The sequence below is a fragment of the Carcharodon carcharias genome, chromosome 23 (genome assembly GCF_017639515.1).
Source record: "Carcharodon carcharias isolate sCarCar2 chromosome 23, sCarCar2.pri, whole genome shotgun sequence".
In the NCBI taxonomy this organism is placed as follows: domain Eukaryota; kingdom Metazoa; phylum Chordata; class Chondrichthyes; order Lamniformes; family Lamnidae; genus Carcharodon; species Carcharodon carcharias.
Genome location: NC_054489.1, coordinates 38,668,492 through 38,684,431, shown reverse-complemented (window position 1 = coordinate 38,684,431; position 15,940 = coordinate 38,668,492). Strand labels below are relative to the sequence as shown.

Here is a 15,940-nt window from a genome sequence, read left to right as displayed (position 1 = left end):
CCAAGTTACTCACCTCTGTCAGAAGGAACTTGGATAATTACCTGGGATATGGAATGGGCCCCAATACATAAGTCTCAATGCTTCTATTATCACTGTATCACTGCTAACTTTAAAGCTTGGGGCAGCTGCTGTAAAGGCTCAATGTGGAAAGGCCCTCTCACTATAATATACTGAGGGGCTGGAAACCGTGCAAAACTCCTCAAGTTTTATGCACCCGTTGATGTGAAATACAAATATACATCGTAAATATAACCTGCAATGGCAACAAGTGTAGTGAAGCACCTCACATACTGTACTGAAATAAACGGAGCTGTACTGCACTTTTGTAATGTAGTGCCAAATTTGAAGTGTTCTATAATGGACCTTTACAAATTTAATGAATAAAGTATATTTTTTGGGGGAAAGGAAGTATCAGAGATGCACTGGTGGTATCAGAAAAAGCTCAGATTGAAAATTAGCCAATCATAACAATCTAGTTGTCATGTTGTAATGTAGTAAGCATTTGAAATGTATAATGGCTGGTTGCATTTATTAATATGATCTTTAATCATTGCAAGATACTGAGCAACGCTTTTTCAAAATGACAGTGTAAGAGGGATTTTCACAACAGACTAAAGCTTGATGGATGGGTTGACTAAAACCTGCTGTTTTCCCATTTCCTGTTACATACCTGCAGCGATCAGCAGTAGAGGATGATGAAACTTATGCCAGTGTTCAGAGCACCAAGCTGCTCCTGATAGACACACAAAAAGGTTAGGGACCCAGTCATTCAAAAGTAAGTAACCGACGCTGCGATACACAACTATGAAGCTGCATTGCTACATGCTGCTATTGAGAACTGTTTTTTCAACAGTAGTAAAATATTTATATTTCTTATTTTCAGCCCTATTACCCTCCAAGATCTCTACACTCCTCGAATTCTGGCCTCTTGCACAAACCCCAATTTTCCACAATTGGCAGTTGTGCCTCCAGCTGCCAAGCCATTAAGCTCTGGTACCCACTCCCTAAAGTTTCTCCACTTCTCTTCCTTTCTGAAACTCCTTTAAGCCTACCACTTTGACCAAAGCTTTTCTCCATCTGTCCTAATATCATCTTATGCGACTGGGGTTGGATTTTGGGTTTTGAGTCGGGAACAGTCAGCCAGCAGTGATTTTAAACTAACTGCCTAGTTAGAAGCCAAAGAATTCACTTGCTGATCAATTATGAATGGTGGTCAGGTTTTAGAAGCTGGTTTGAACTCACCAACGTTGAAAACAATCAAGTCAGAGGGAGTACAGCTGCAATAAGCTGTACTTAGGGAGTAAAGCAAAGCTGGATGGTCTCTACTTTAATGCCAGGAGTATTACAGGTAAAATGGATGAGTTAAGGGTGAGGATTGACAAGTGGAATTATATAGTAGCCATCACAGAGATGTGGTTGAGGGAAGGGCAGGATTGGCAGCTCAACATTCCGGGATATAGCATCTTCAGGCGAGACAGGGGAGGGGGTAAAAGAGGAGGAGACGTTGCATTATTAGTTAAGGAGTCAGTTACTACAGTAAGGAGAGATGGTATCTTGGAGGGGGCATCGAATGAAGCTTTGTGGGTAGAGTTTAGGAATAAAAAAGGGGCAACCACATTATTAGGTGTTTATTATAGACCCACAGATAGTCAGTGGGAAATTGAGGAGCAAATATGTGCACAATTTGTGGAGGTGTGTAAAAACAATAACAATAGGGTAATTATATTAGGTGATTTCAACTTTCCCACATTAATTGGGATAGACATAGTGTTAAGGGTTTGGATGGAGTGGATTTCTTGAAATGTGTACAGGAGAACTTTTTAGGTCAATATATAGAGGGTCCAACAAGGGACGGTGCATTGCTGGACCTAATTCTGGGGAATGAAGCCGGACAGGTGGCTGAGGTGGTGGTGGGGGAGCATTTTAGTGATAGCGACCACAACATGGTACAGTTTAAGTTTGTTATGGACAAAAAAATTGACAAGTTGCAAAAAAGTGTTTTGGATTAGGGGAGAGTGGATTTTAGTAAAATAAGGCAGGATCTGGCCAAGGTAGACTGGGAACAGTTACTTGTGGAGAAATCTACAGAGGAACAGTGGGGGGTGTTCAAAAAGGAAATAGGGAGGGTACAGGCTCAACATGTTCCCTCTAGGGTGATAGGAAGGAGTAACAAGCCCAGAGAACCATGGATGACCATGGTTACATGGTTCTCATGTAACGATGAGAAGGAAAAGAGAGGCTTTTAGCAGGTACAAGGGAAGCAAATCAATAGAGGCATTAGACAGTGCAGGGTGAAGCTTAAGAAAGCAATTAGGAGAGCAAAGAGGGGATATGAGAAAGCTCTGGCTGGTAAAAGTAGGGAAAATCCCAGGATATTCTATAAGTATATCAATGGGAAGAGGATAACCAGGGAAAGAGCAGGGCTCATAAGGGACCAAGGGGACAATCTATGGGTGGAGCCAGAGGACATCGCTAGAGTGTTGAATGAATACTTCACGTCCGTCTTCATCCACCTTCACCCAAGAGAATGAGAATGAAGGTGTCGAACTCGGGGAGAGAGACTGCAAGGTTATTAAGCAAACTGATATAGGGAGTAACAAGGTATTGGAGGTGTTAGCAGGCTTAAAAGTGGACAAATCTCCAGGTCCGGATGATTTGTATCACAGACTGCTGAGGGAGGCAAGGGAGGAGATCGCAGGGGCTCTGACCCAAATTTTTAATTCCTCTCTGGCCACAGGGGAGGTGCCAGAGGACTGGAGAACAGCTAATGTGGTTCCGCTATTCAAGAAGGGTTGTAGAGATAAGCCAGGAAACTACAGGCCAGTGAGTCTCACGTCAGTGGTAGGGAAACTATTGGAGAAATTTCTGAAGGAGAGTATCTATCTCCACTTGGAGAGACAAGGTTTGATCAGGGATAGTCAGCATGGCTTTGTCAGAGGGAGGTCATGCCTAACAAATGTGATTGAATTTTTTGAGGAGGTGACCAGGTGTGTAGATGAGGGTAGTGCAGTTGATGTAGTTTATATGGATTTCAGCAAAGCCTTTGACAATGTCCCACATGGGAGACTTATAAAGAAGGCAAATGCACATGGGATACAGGGTAAGTTGATAAGGTGGATTCAAAATTGGCTTAGTTGTAGGAGGCAGAGGGTGATGACAGAGGGATGCTTTAGTGACTGAAAGCCAGTGTCCAGTGGCGTACCACAGGGATCTGTGCTCGGTCCCCTATTATTTGTCATTTATATAAACGACATAGATGACTATGTGAGGGGTAGGATTAGTAAGTTTGCGGATGACACAAAGATTGGCCGGGTGGTTAACAGTGAGATTGGGTGTCTTGGACTACAGGAAGATATAGATGGGATGGTCAAATGGGCAAATAAATGGCAGATAGAATTTAACCCTGAAAAGTGTGAGGTGATACATCTTGGAAGGAGTAATTTGACAAGGAAGTATTTAATGAACGGCATGGCACTAGGAAATTCTGAGGAACAAAGGGACCTTGGCGTGTGTGTCCATCGATCTCTGAAGGCAGAGGGGCATGTTAGCGGGGTGGTGAAAAAGACATATGGGACACTTGCCTTTATCAATCGAGGCATAGATTACAAAAGTAGGGAGGTCATGTTGGAGTTGTATAGAACCTTGGTGAGGCCACAGCTGGAGTACTGTGTGCAGTTCTGGTCGCCACATTAAGGAAGGATGTGATTGCACTGGAGGGAGTGCAGAGGAGATTCACCAGGATGTTTCCTGGGATGAAATATTTAAGTTATGAAGAGGGGTTGGATAGAATCAGGTTGTTTTCTTTGGAGCAGAGAAGTCTGAGGGGCGACCTGATCGAGGTGTGCAAGATTATGAGGGGCATGGACAGGGTGGATAGGGAGCAGCTGTTCCCCTTAGTTAAAGGGCCAGTCACAAGGGGACATAAGTTCAAGGTGAGGGGCAAGAGGTTTCAGGGGGATGTGAGGAAAAACATTTTTACCCAGAGGGTGGTGACGGTCTGGAATGCGCTGCCTGAGAGGGTTGTGGAGGCGGGTTGCCTCACATCCTTTAAAAAGTACCTGGATGAGCACTTGGCATGTCATAACATTCAAGGCTATGGGCCAAGTGCTGGTAAATGGGATTAGGTAGGTAGGTCACATGTTTCTCACGTGCCGGTGCAGACTGGATGGGCCAAAGGGCCTCCTCTGCACTGTGTGATTCTGTGAAAAAAAAATGATCAAAGCTGCTGGGCCAGAATTGTGGAGTGGGAGACCAGTCGGTCTCTGATAATTGGCCTTAATTGGCCTGCTACCTGCTTTTATTGATTGCCCGGCATTTACAAGTGGTTAGGCCCTCAGCCCCCAATCCCACCTCCAGGAAAATGGCCTGGGAAAGGGATTGTGCCAGCCAACTAGCACACCAGCTGGTGGCACATGATTATATGCCTGCCCACCTCCATGCTCCCCCCCATATTGTGGCAAAAAATTCAGCCTTTGGTTTCAAATTTTGTTTGATGACCCTCTTCTGAAGCACCTTAGGCTGCATTACTATGTTAAAAGAGGAATGTAACCACAAGTTATTGTCTTGAAGGGTTGTGGTGGGTTGTCAGTGTGGAAGCCATTTAATTTCGTCATTGCATTGAGAATGCAATCTCTTAGTTGGTCCAAACAGACTCAAAGGTCACGGGCAGAATTTTCCCATCCTGTCCGCAGTGGGTTTCGTGGCGGGCGTGAGAGGAGAATCCAGCGGCAGGCAAAAAGTCGGACCGTTGTTCGCAAGGGCACCGCTGTGCAGGGGTAGTCAGGCAGAACTCCACTTTCAGAAACTAGCATTTCAGCCGGGGCTGGGCTGTGAGGCGAGGGTGGAGATGATGAACGCAAGGTGGGCACTGGGGAAGCAAGGCTGTGGAATGGCGGTGGGGGGGGGTGGGGGGAAGGGCAAGCATGAGGGGGGCAAATCAGACGCCGCCCGCCAGTGAGAAGGCGTGTTTCCTGTGTCTGTGTGATTAATGAGGCGGGAATGGAACGATACGGCGTGAAAAGCCGTCATTGCGGCCGGCGGGTAAAACATCCCTTTTCCCACCAGTTACTGCACTTAGTGCAAAGCTGGGACGAATCGGCCCTTAGTCTCATAAATGGAAAATTCCACCCATGTGTGGCCCTAAGCAATCTAACCCTTAAACCCCTGGCAACTGGCTTGTCATGTTTGAGTTTCAGGGGCATGCAATTCACCAAAGCACTATTCTAACTGCAGTGTTGGTGACTATAATCTGTTCATTATAGCCCATATGAGCTACCGTATATGTATATTAATGGGAATATGGATTTAACTTTAATTTACCCCATGATCATAAAATTGTAGAATTGTACAGAAGACAGCGATTTCTATTGAGTTTGTGTCTGCCCTTGCAGGAGCTATTAAGTTAGTCCCAGTCCCTCACTCTATCCCCATATTCCTGCAATATTTTCTCTTTAAAGTATTTATCTAATTCTCTTTTGATGGCGGCTATTGAATCTGTTTTCACCATCCTAACAGGCAGTGTGTTGCAAGCCCTAATCACTCACGTTTAAAAAAAAAGGTTTTCCTCATATCACCTCTAGTTCCTTTTGGTAATCACCTTAAATCAGTGTCCTCTGGTTAACAGCCAACTTTTTCCCCAGAAAGCAGGTGCTGGTAATGTTACTGCTGTTCCCATTTACAGCTCTTCCACAATTATCCTTTTATTTCTTTACTTATTCCATCATCGCCCTCTTTGCCTTGCACCATCGTCCCTTTTGTCATTTTGCCCTTTGACATTGGAAACATCTAGGGCGAGCGGGGTCAGGGTTGGGTGTGCGTCCCGACATCACCTCGCATCATTTAGATTTTCAGTTCGGCTGCCGCGCAGCCAACTCGGCCTACTAAAGCCATTAAAAAAGTAATTAAAACGATCAATGGACCTAAGGTTCAACCTTAAGGCTGGCGGGCAGGTGAAGAGCCCAGGCGGCCTTCCAAAAAAGCATGAAACCTGATCCACGGGATGAGGTTTCATGAGGGATTTAAAGTGTTTGGAAAATTTTTAAATAAAAGTGATGGATATGTCCCAGCTCATGTGACAGTGTCACTTGAGGGGACATGTCAGGAAAATTTTTTCTTACCTTTAATAAATTTTTAAAAGTTCAACCGATCTTCCTGAGGCAGCGCTTTGCCTCAGGGAGATCTGTGTGTCTGTGTGCACTTCTGTGCATGCGCGAAAGAGCACACAGATCTATTCAGGGAATCCCCCCGCCGCACATGGAGCACACAGCGCTTCCGGGCGAACGTCATGCTGGACGGGCTTTAATTGGCCTGCTCACGTAAAATGGCGGCGCACTGCCCGATCGCCCCTGGTCCTGCACAACTCCCCCAACAGGGGGAAAATGCTGCCCTAGTTTCTCTTCATTTACTCTGCTTAAACCCTTCATAATTTTAAACAGCTGGAGCAAATGTCCTCTTAGCCTTCTCAGCTCTAACATCCGCAATGATGCATATCACCACGTTAGAATTATTTAGGAAGTGTGTGAATTTTCCATCCGTTTGCAAAATATGAGATTTTAGACGAGGATCTTCTCTCCGAACCATTCATCAACCTTTCGTTCTGAATTTCCAGTATTTTCTGTATAGATTTCAGCTTCTAGTCCTCAGTCTTTATTGTCAATCTGCGCAGTTTGACAAGTTTTCCTTGTGGTCTGTGGTTTGATGATAGGATTGTTTGAATAAATTTGCATGTGTGATTTACTCTGCTGGTCCCACACTCAATTCTGGTATTTCGACTTTGAACAGCAGTAGAAAACACGGAATGTTGGATCAGCACCCTGATTATACATCTCCCTTGATCCAGTGGTTTCAATCAGGAGAGAGGGGCTGATTCAATATCACCCATTTCACATTATCACCCAAAGTTAAAATCATCCCCGGGAGGGCTTGAAATATTTTTCCATTCTGTGATAGGCTTTGAAATCAGTGACCTCAAAATCATCGTCACTAATATTTCTGCCAAATATCAATCAGCTTATAGGGGCTGAACTCTCTATTCGGCGAGTGGGCTCGGGCCCTGCACGCCGACACATTAACTGACACGTGGTGATGTCGGGTGTGCGTCCCAACGTCACCGCGCACCATTCCGATCTTCCGCTTGGCGGGCGCGCACCGGAGTCGGCTGTGCGCCTGCCGAACTGTCAAAGGCCTGTTAAGGCCGTTAATTAATTAATTTACCAAATTGACAGGGCTGCCCGTCCAACCTTAGGGTCGGCGGAGGGGGGGCAGGCTTAGAGCCCAGGCGGCCTTCCACATTTTTCATGAAACCTCATCCACGGGCGGGATGAGGCTTCATGAAGAGTTTATTAAATTAATAAATATTTTGCAAACATTTGATAAACATGTCTCAGCTCATGCGCTGTCACATGAGGGCACATGTGTGAATGATTTTTCACTTTCTTTATTTTGAACTTTAAAATGTGTCTAATCTCCCCGAGGCAGCTCCGTGCATGTGAAAGAGCGCAGGCCCCAAATCTTCCTCCTCCCCCTGCCCGCGCAGGTGGTGCTGAGCGCTACCGGGCGTGCGTAACGCTGGGCGTGCCTTAATTGGCCCCCCCACATAAAATGGCGGCATGCAGCCGATCGTGGGCGGTAATCAGCTCCACACCTGCCCGCGCCTGTTCCCAACCGGCCTGCCCAATGGGGAGAAAATTCTCCCCATAAAGTCTGTCAGCTGAATAGTTCAGTTTTAGTCATTTATTATGGCCTGAGTGATACAGACCAGAGAATTCAAGACTATAGCCAGCAACATTGATTATCTACAGTTGGCCTGGCAACCCTTGGGCTCAGGAGGGGAAAAGTTCCAGTTTCTGATCGCCATCCTGTTCCTAGAGTTTGAGGGTGGGGGAGGACATATTCTCATCATCAATAAACAAACCTATGGAGCTTCCATAACCACTAGAGCTCCAATAGGCCTATGTGTGGACTGATGGTTCACTCCATGGAAGATGGAAAAAATGGCACTGAACATTTCCCTTCCCCACCCCCACCGTCCCACTGACTCGAACCACCAAGGAGAACAAGACCACCATTGGCTTGGGAATACCATCTCTTCCAAGTCACGTAGCATCCCGAATTGGACAAACACCATTGTTGCTACATCATTGTTAGTTCAATTTCCTGGGCTTTACAAACATGTTGTGTGAATACCATCATTAGAAAACCCACCACCACCACTTCCCCAGGACATCTAGGGATGGCCAGCAAGTGTAGACTTGCCAACATTCCAAGAACAAATGAAAGCCTCACAGATCTGCATTTGATCATTGTTCTTTCAGTGCCTGAATAACTATTTTAGGTTAGTAGGCTGTAACTAGTGGGGCACAGTAAGGATCAATATCTAGGCTTCAGCTATTTACAAACTTCGTCCATAACTCAGATGAGGGGACTGAGTGTAACATATTCAAGTTTGCTGACAATACAAAGCTAGGTGGGTAAATAAGCAATGAGGAGGAAACAAAGATGCAGCAGAGGGACATAAATAGGTTGAGTGAGCAGGCAAAGGCATGGCAGATGGAATAAACTTTGGCAACATTTGACACTTTGGTAGGAAACATTTAAAAAGCAGAATATTTTTGAATAGTGAGAGACTGGAAAATGTTTTCATTCATAGGGAACTGGTTGGTATCCTTGTACATGGATCACAGAAAGTTAACACAGGCACAGCAAACAATTAGGAAGTCAAATAGTATGTTAGCTTTTGTTACAAAGAGTTTTGAGTCATAAGTAGTAGCATTAGGATTGGGCATTGGTGAGGTCACGCCTGGAGTATTTTGTGTAGCTTTCATCTCCTTACCTAAGGAAGGAAGTACTTGCCATAAAGAGCGCAACAAAGAATAGCTAGATTGGTTCCTGGAATGAGGAGATTGTCCTGTGAGGAGAGATTAAGTAGAATAGATCTATATTTCCTGGATCTTAGAAGAAGGAGAAGTAATCTAATTGAAACATATAATACTTGTTAAGGGATTTGTCGGGGTAGACCCTGAGAAAATGTTTCCCCTGTTGGGAAATTGATCATTTAGAACTGAGATGAGGAGAAATTTCTTCACTCAAAGGGTTGTGAATCTTTGGAATTAGAGAGCTGTGGATGCGGTCACTGTGCATATTGGAATCAGAGATTGATAGATGTTTGGACACTAGGTAAATTAAGGGATATTGCAGAAAATGGAGTTGAAGTAGAAATCAGCCATGATTTTATTGAATGGCGGAGCAGGCTCCAAGGGTCAAATGGCCTATTGCAGCCCTTATTTCTTATGTTTTTACATTAAGGAAATGTATCCAGAAGGATTAATCTCCCCTGATGGTTAAATATTGAAATCCATACCCTATTCTTACCTAATCAGAAGCTAATCATTCATCTGTTAGGCACTGTCTGGCCAGCGGAACTATTGCGGATTCTCTTCAAGCAATTGACATCTCTGAAATATAAACCAGCATTTCCTCATATAAAATACTATCTTGCATACTTCCCATTTACTCTGTTAGTGTGTGCTCTTGATAATTGTACAAAAATTCATTAAAAAATCAGTTGTAAACTTGGGAATAATGGACTAAGATTCATACAATTTTACTGTATATAGGGCAGTGTTGCGCCCCAATGCATGTAGTTAATTTGTTGTGTTTAAACTGAGACCACCACAACTGTACAAAGGTCAGTTTTTAAACATGTGTTTTGTAAGTGCTTGGGTGAACATTTTGAACTTAAGAACTCCTCATATAGTTTGCTCCATGGCAGGAGGGGTAAGTAAGAAATGATTTGATAAAATGAAACCTTATTTTATCACTGATTTTTATGACAGATTTTAGCTCAGTATCCCCGCCCCTGTCTGGTCCTTCTGTTCTTCACATTAACAAATGCTCTGTTCTGCCATTTCACAAGCCTCACTGCAAAAGTCAGGAATTGCAAGGGCTCCGCATTCATATTATTCAGGAGTTATTGTGTAAGCTCCTGCCTTACATCCCTTTCAACTATGACAAGCCTTTTAAGTGTGTCTTGGAATTGCTCCAATGTAGAGAGTCTGTCTTGTATACACTGGAAGAGTTCACCCTTTGAGATCCATTTTACATCGTAGCAGGTTAGAGGAGTCTCTTCACATGGAGGTAATCGAGAATGGCCTTAGATGCCAGCACTGTGGAATCTTCCCCAATTACAGTGTATCCATATTAGTAGAGTCAGAAGTAGACATGCGATAATTTGAAAATAATTAACAAAAGTGCCAGTGGGGAGATGAGGAGAATTTTTTTAACGCAGCAAATTGTTATGAAGTGGGATGCCTGAATGGGTGGTGAAATGGATTCAATAGTGACCTTTGAAAGGAAATGGGTGTATACTTGAAAAGGAAAATAATGTGGGACTAAGAGAGAAAGATCAGGGGAGATTACCAGTCCAGTGACAACACCACTACGCCACCGGCTCCCCTCTACAGCTCCTCACACAAAGTGACTAAGACTAAGCAATCAACAAATTACAGGAGCGGCTTTGCAAACTCCAAAAGACACTTTGTCAACCAAGAGTTAAAGTGCAAGTGTTCTGGCTTTGAAACAAACTTTAGAAAAGAAAAGAAACACTAAGTACAAATCAGTCACTGTCAAAAGTATAAAGCCCAATTTCTATTCAGTGCTGCACGTCCATCTGAATAGCAACCCCTATTCATTGAAGGAACATGTTAAAAAACAAATGCAGAGAGGTTGAGATAAACCCATAATTAATCCAAGAATACTTCAGATTGCAGCATTAAATTGTAAAGTCCAGATCCCTCACACTCACATTGCACAGATATCTTGTCTGAACCATACAACATTTCCTGGCAAGTTAATAAAAGGTTTAACAGGGCTCAATCCAGTAAAAGATTTGGATTTTTGAAAACTAAATGCTGCAGGGGATTCGCAGTGAATGAGCTCAGTTTTGCCCCTTATTTTTATCTTTGTGAAGCTTTTAAACATTGAGAAGGGCAAAGTCATCATCTTCCACCCTCATCACAAACTTCATTCCTTTTGTTATATTGTTATATTATTCATAAAGAGCTAGGAGCTAATTGTTATGTGAATGTATATTCTGGGATGCAATATTTTACTGCTGTACTGCAGTTATCTGTCGAGTAACAATATATCAGTCCACCAGCCGCATGGAGAGCAGTAAGAAACACACGTGATGAAGCTCCAGCATTTAGAGTCTAAAATGTGATTATTTCTTACTTATGGGGGGAAAGGGTGGAATAGAGGTAACGTCACTGGGCTAGTAATCCAGAGGCTCAGGCTAATGCTCTGGCAGCTGGTGAAATATAAATCTAATTAATAAAATTTGGAATTGAAAGCTAGCCTCTGTAATGCTGACCATGAAACTATCATCAACTGTTGTAAAACTCCATCTGGTTCACTGATATCCTTTAGGGAAGGAAATCTGCTGTGCTTGCCTGATCTGACCTGCATGTGTGTCCAGACTCACAGCAATGTGGTTGATTCTTAACGTGCATCGGAAATAGCCTAGTAAGTTATTCAGTTCAAGGTCATTGAGGGACAGGGAATAAACTGGATGCTCGTAACCCTATGAAAGAATAAATTAAAAAAGACATAGCATGGTGGCAACGGTTTGTCTGTGAGGGAATATTTTAAATGAATTTAATGCCAAATTTGATCGAAATAACCTAACTTAGCGCCAGAGAAAGGGAAAAACTGAGTAAGTTGTGCAAAAATGAAATGGCTACCATAACAATGAATGCACAGCTACAGCCCATGATGAATTGGAAAGCTGATGATGTCACAGGGGCATTTGAGGAGCTTAAATAAGAGTGCGGACTGACATTCAGTGGCTTTCTAAAAGGCACTAGTGAAGAGGAAAGAGTCAGATGCATCCTTTTGTGGGCAGGAGGGAAAGGGTTAAATTTGTTTAATAGCTGGGAGCTGAGTGAGGATGAGAGCAAAAACCCAGACAATTTTTTTGAAAAATTCAGCACACATTTCCAGCCAAAATCAAATCCTCGGATCTACCAATGTGAATTTCAAGGCCTGAGGCAGGAAACAGATGGGCCCGTTGACAATTTCATAATAAGATTGAAAAAGTGCAACCAGAAAATGTAAATTTAATGCTACTGATGAAAGGCTGCTACATCAACTCAACTGGAGCTCTGCACACCCTGAAGTACAAAATGGTTGGAAAGGGTAATATCATGGACTGTAGACACTGCCAGAACACATAAAGCCACATGTAGACAGATGAAGATGCTGATTACTCAAATGGTTAGTTTTCAGTTAAGCCAAGAGAAAGTCAGCAGCAACAAAAGAATGTACACCAGACCAAGAGGAAGATGTGCAAGACCTGTGGACAACCACATGAGTTGACAAGACAGAAGGAAATGTCTCGCATTTGGATCAATCTGCAGAGCTTCTGGAAAAGATGTGCAGAAGAAAGAAGGAGTTATCAGAGTCAGAGCAATAGGGCAAATGAGAAGGAAAAGAAACCAAAAATCCATAGAAGACAACAATGAGTTTGAGGACACAATAGGCATAAGAACTGTACAATTGCATGAAATGGCTGGATGTGATAGTGCCCAGAGAAAAGAAATGCACACAACCATTTGAATCAAGAAGAGAGTGGGAAATAAGCCCACAGCCATAAATGTGAAGCTGAAGCTTGATACCGGAGCACAGAGTAGCATCATCCCACTCAGACTGTACCAGAAGATCGTCTCTGAAAATCTAAAAGAAAATAGTTACCCAAGGAAAGATGCTCTGAAACCAATGCTAACAGTATACGGGGAATGGAGATTCAACAGCCAGGAACAATGCTAATCAGAGGGACACACAAAGGAGAAGATGTTAACTGTATGTTTTACTTCACTGTAAAAGATGGTCCTGCTGTGCTAGGGTTGAGCAGTTGCGAAGAGCTGCAGCTTATCTCAGTAAACCATGAGATGAAAGATCTGGGCAAAAAGATCCATCACCGACTGACCATTACACTACTGAAACTGGGTCAAATTAGAGATGAGACAAGCAAAGACGAAAAGTTACAGAAGCTCTCTCAGCAAGTGATCCAGAGATGGCCTGATAAGATAGGCAAGTACAGCCAGCAATACAGCAGTACTGGCCTATCAGAGATGACATCTCACAAGAAGATGGTGTTCTGCTAGCCGGATCCAGAATAATGATAACCAAAAAAGGACACCTCCAGAAGATACATGAAGGCCACATGGGGATGGAGAAGTGTAAGCTCAGAGCCAGCTCTGCTGTGTGCTGCATAGGCATCTACAAAGAACATTGAAAGAATGGCATCTACATGTAATGTATGTCTAATGTACACAGCAGAAAGAGGAGATGATAGTTACTGAAGTACCACCCAGATCATGGCATACGTGGGAGCCGATTTATTCAGACACAATCAAGAATGGTATCTCATAGTTGCAGACTACAATTCAAAGTTCCCTATAATCTGAAAAGTGAAAGATTCAAGAGTTACAACATCAGCTCAGCAGTATGAGTTCTGTTCGCTGAACAAGGGATTCCTGAAAGAATAATCTATGACAATGAAACCCAATTCACTTCCAGACAATTTAAGAAATTTGCTGAATAGTATGGATTCAACATCATCACCACATTACCCAAGAGGACATGGATTTATAGAAAGATAGGTCCAGATGGTTAAAAGAACCATCACAAATGGATGACAAAGGCCATCTAACCCAGCTCATCTCATCCATCCAGACTGACATTTGCATTAGGACCAGGAGTAAGCCATTTGGCACCTTGATCCTGCTCCGCCATTTCATAATTTTGCACCCATTATACCAGTGTCTACGACTCAAATCACTTTGTAGCCAATGAAATACTTTTGAGACATCATGAAAAGTGCTGTATAAATGAAGGTTTTGCCTTTCCTTCATTACAACTGCATGCAGTAGGCAGAGTGATTGTAGCAATGGTGAAGCTGGAGGCCCAATGCTGATTTTTCGAAGAATCATAGAGCAATCAACTGATATTATGAAAGTGGCTACAATGAAATCATTACATTTATATAACAATTCAACTCTGTAGCTAATACAGGCTTACTATTTTGACTTTTCTGGAGCCAACCCACAATATACCATAAAACGCATCTGCTCCTTTTACTCTAGTGACACTATCCCCAGAGCTTGCCAGTCAGACATCTACCACCAGTTTAGGGAAAATGTACAGTAGATTGAATTGCTGATCTGAATTTTTCAGAGAAGAATGACACAATGTTCAAAAATTCAGTACTGCTTTCACTCAAAAACTGATTGTTTCCCCTTCCTCCAGAAACTGTAATACAAATTGTGTTGTACACTGCGAATTTACAGCCTAAAATGGAAAAATGTAATTAATAAATACGAATCTCCAACAGCAAAATACGAGTGACACACCCCGCCTCACGCCACATCATCTCTCAGTCCACGCCACCCCTGCCACCCACCGCTCCAAAAGCCCCTGTCCTCCCCCCAGTACTTCCCAACCTCCCCTCATAACACCCCCAATCTCCTCCCACCCCTCTAACACCACATAACCTACACCCCCCTCCCAGAGCCGCCAACATACCACTCCACATCTCCAACACTCCCAACCTGCCCCAACTCCTCCAGCACTTCCCAAACTACTCCCACCCCTCCAAGAGCCCCCAACCTACCCCCACCCCTCCAACACCCCCCAAACTACCCCCACTACTCCAACAGGCCCCAATCTATCCCCAACCCTCCAACGCAAATGCAACCTCCCCAGACCATCTCTCCCCAACCCCAGCATCCACTTGGCTCTAAAATAGAGATTTACTTCTCACTTCAGGATCCTGCAGCGGTCAGAATGCAATGAGTCCATAGAAATTGCCTGGGAAGTACAAACTTCCGATGGGCAATTCCCTTGCTTCCTGGGACAGTTCCGTGGGACTTACCTGAATAGTTACCCAGTAAATGTTAGAAAGAAAAATCCTGGTCTAACTCCTGGATAACTGTACTATTGACACCCCCAATTCCCTCCGCAACCCCCTCCGACTTCCCCGAGCCCCCTGACTCCTGCCCAAACCCCAGACTCCCCTCTGATCCCACAGCACCCATTGGTGCAACCTGACTAGCCCCCACCACCCACCTCCCCCTGAGCCCCCGATTCCCTGCACCTGAACTGACTAGACCCCGACCTGACAACACCCCTTGACTCGAACTGACTACCCCTGACCCACCTACCCACCTCACCAACACTACCATCTAACCACCTACCAACTTGCCACCCTTCCCTGCTGCCCAAATGCTCACTCACCTTATCCAGCTACCCATTATTACACAGCTACACACTCATCCATTCACTCACACATTCGCTCATACACTAATGCACTGAGAAGGTTGGGGGGCCTTCAAACACTTACCAGAATACAGCAGCTGCTGCCGTAAGAGAGTGTGGCTTCACCACAGATTATCTTAGGTGCTCTCTGTGATGATTCAAATGCTGAGAGTTCTGCAGGATCCTCCATCAGAAGTCAGGGCCTTTTCAATAGTATGCAGGTAAGTGGGCTGTTTCCTGTCTGATCAAAATCGGACACAGGTGTTCCGACTCTGATCGGGTGTTTGTGCCCATTGTTACTTGGCACACCAGCCGTGAATGTAGCACCCCAGGATATATATTTACATTAAATTAGTTCCCAAGTCTTTACAAATATTAATACAAAATAACAATATAACATCCCTCTTTCTTTAACAAAATACTGTCTCTACATCAGTATAACTGTTCCAATCATTAGCTTTCTTTTCTAAACTATGGAAGGTGAACAACTGACTCTTATAAGTAAGATGAACATTTTTAGAGTCTTTCAAAGCTTATTTTCTTTTCTTAGGAAAACGTTATTCATGGCATGATTTAAGTGGTAGGATGTTGTCCCTCCATTTCAGTAGTGAGTTGACATGTTGTATGT

The 15,940-nt window shown here is 43.7% G+C and overlaps 1 protein-coding gene across 6 annotated transcripts in view; it reads right to left on the bottom strand.

The window, feature by feature from the left end:
• The window catches only part of tmem98 (transmembrane protein 98), a 66,637-nt gene that overhangs the window by 28,732 nt on the left and 21,965 nt on the right, over window positions 1–15,940 (bottom strand). For 2 of the 6 annotated variants that reach the window (XM_041217531.1, XM_041217533.1), the window contains exon 2: window positions 671–733. The exons of 2 other annotated variants lie outside the window; for them this stretch is intronic. The gene's annotated coding sequence lies outside the window, so the exon portion shown is untranslated. Of the gene's footprint in view, window positions 1–670; window positions 734–9,369; window positions 9,453–15,940 lie in introns of those variants that run through there. 2 more of the 6 variants (XM_041217532.1, XM_041217536.1) reach the window with 2 other exon arrangements.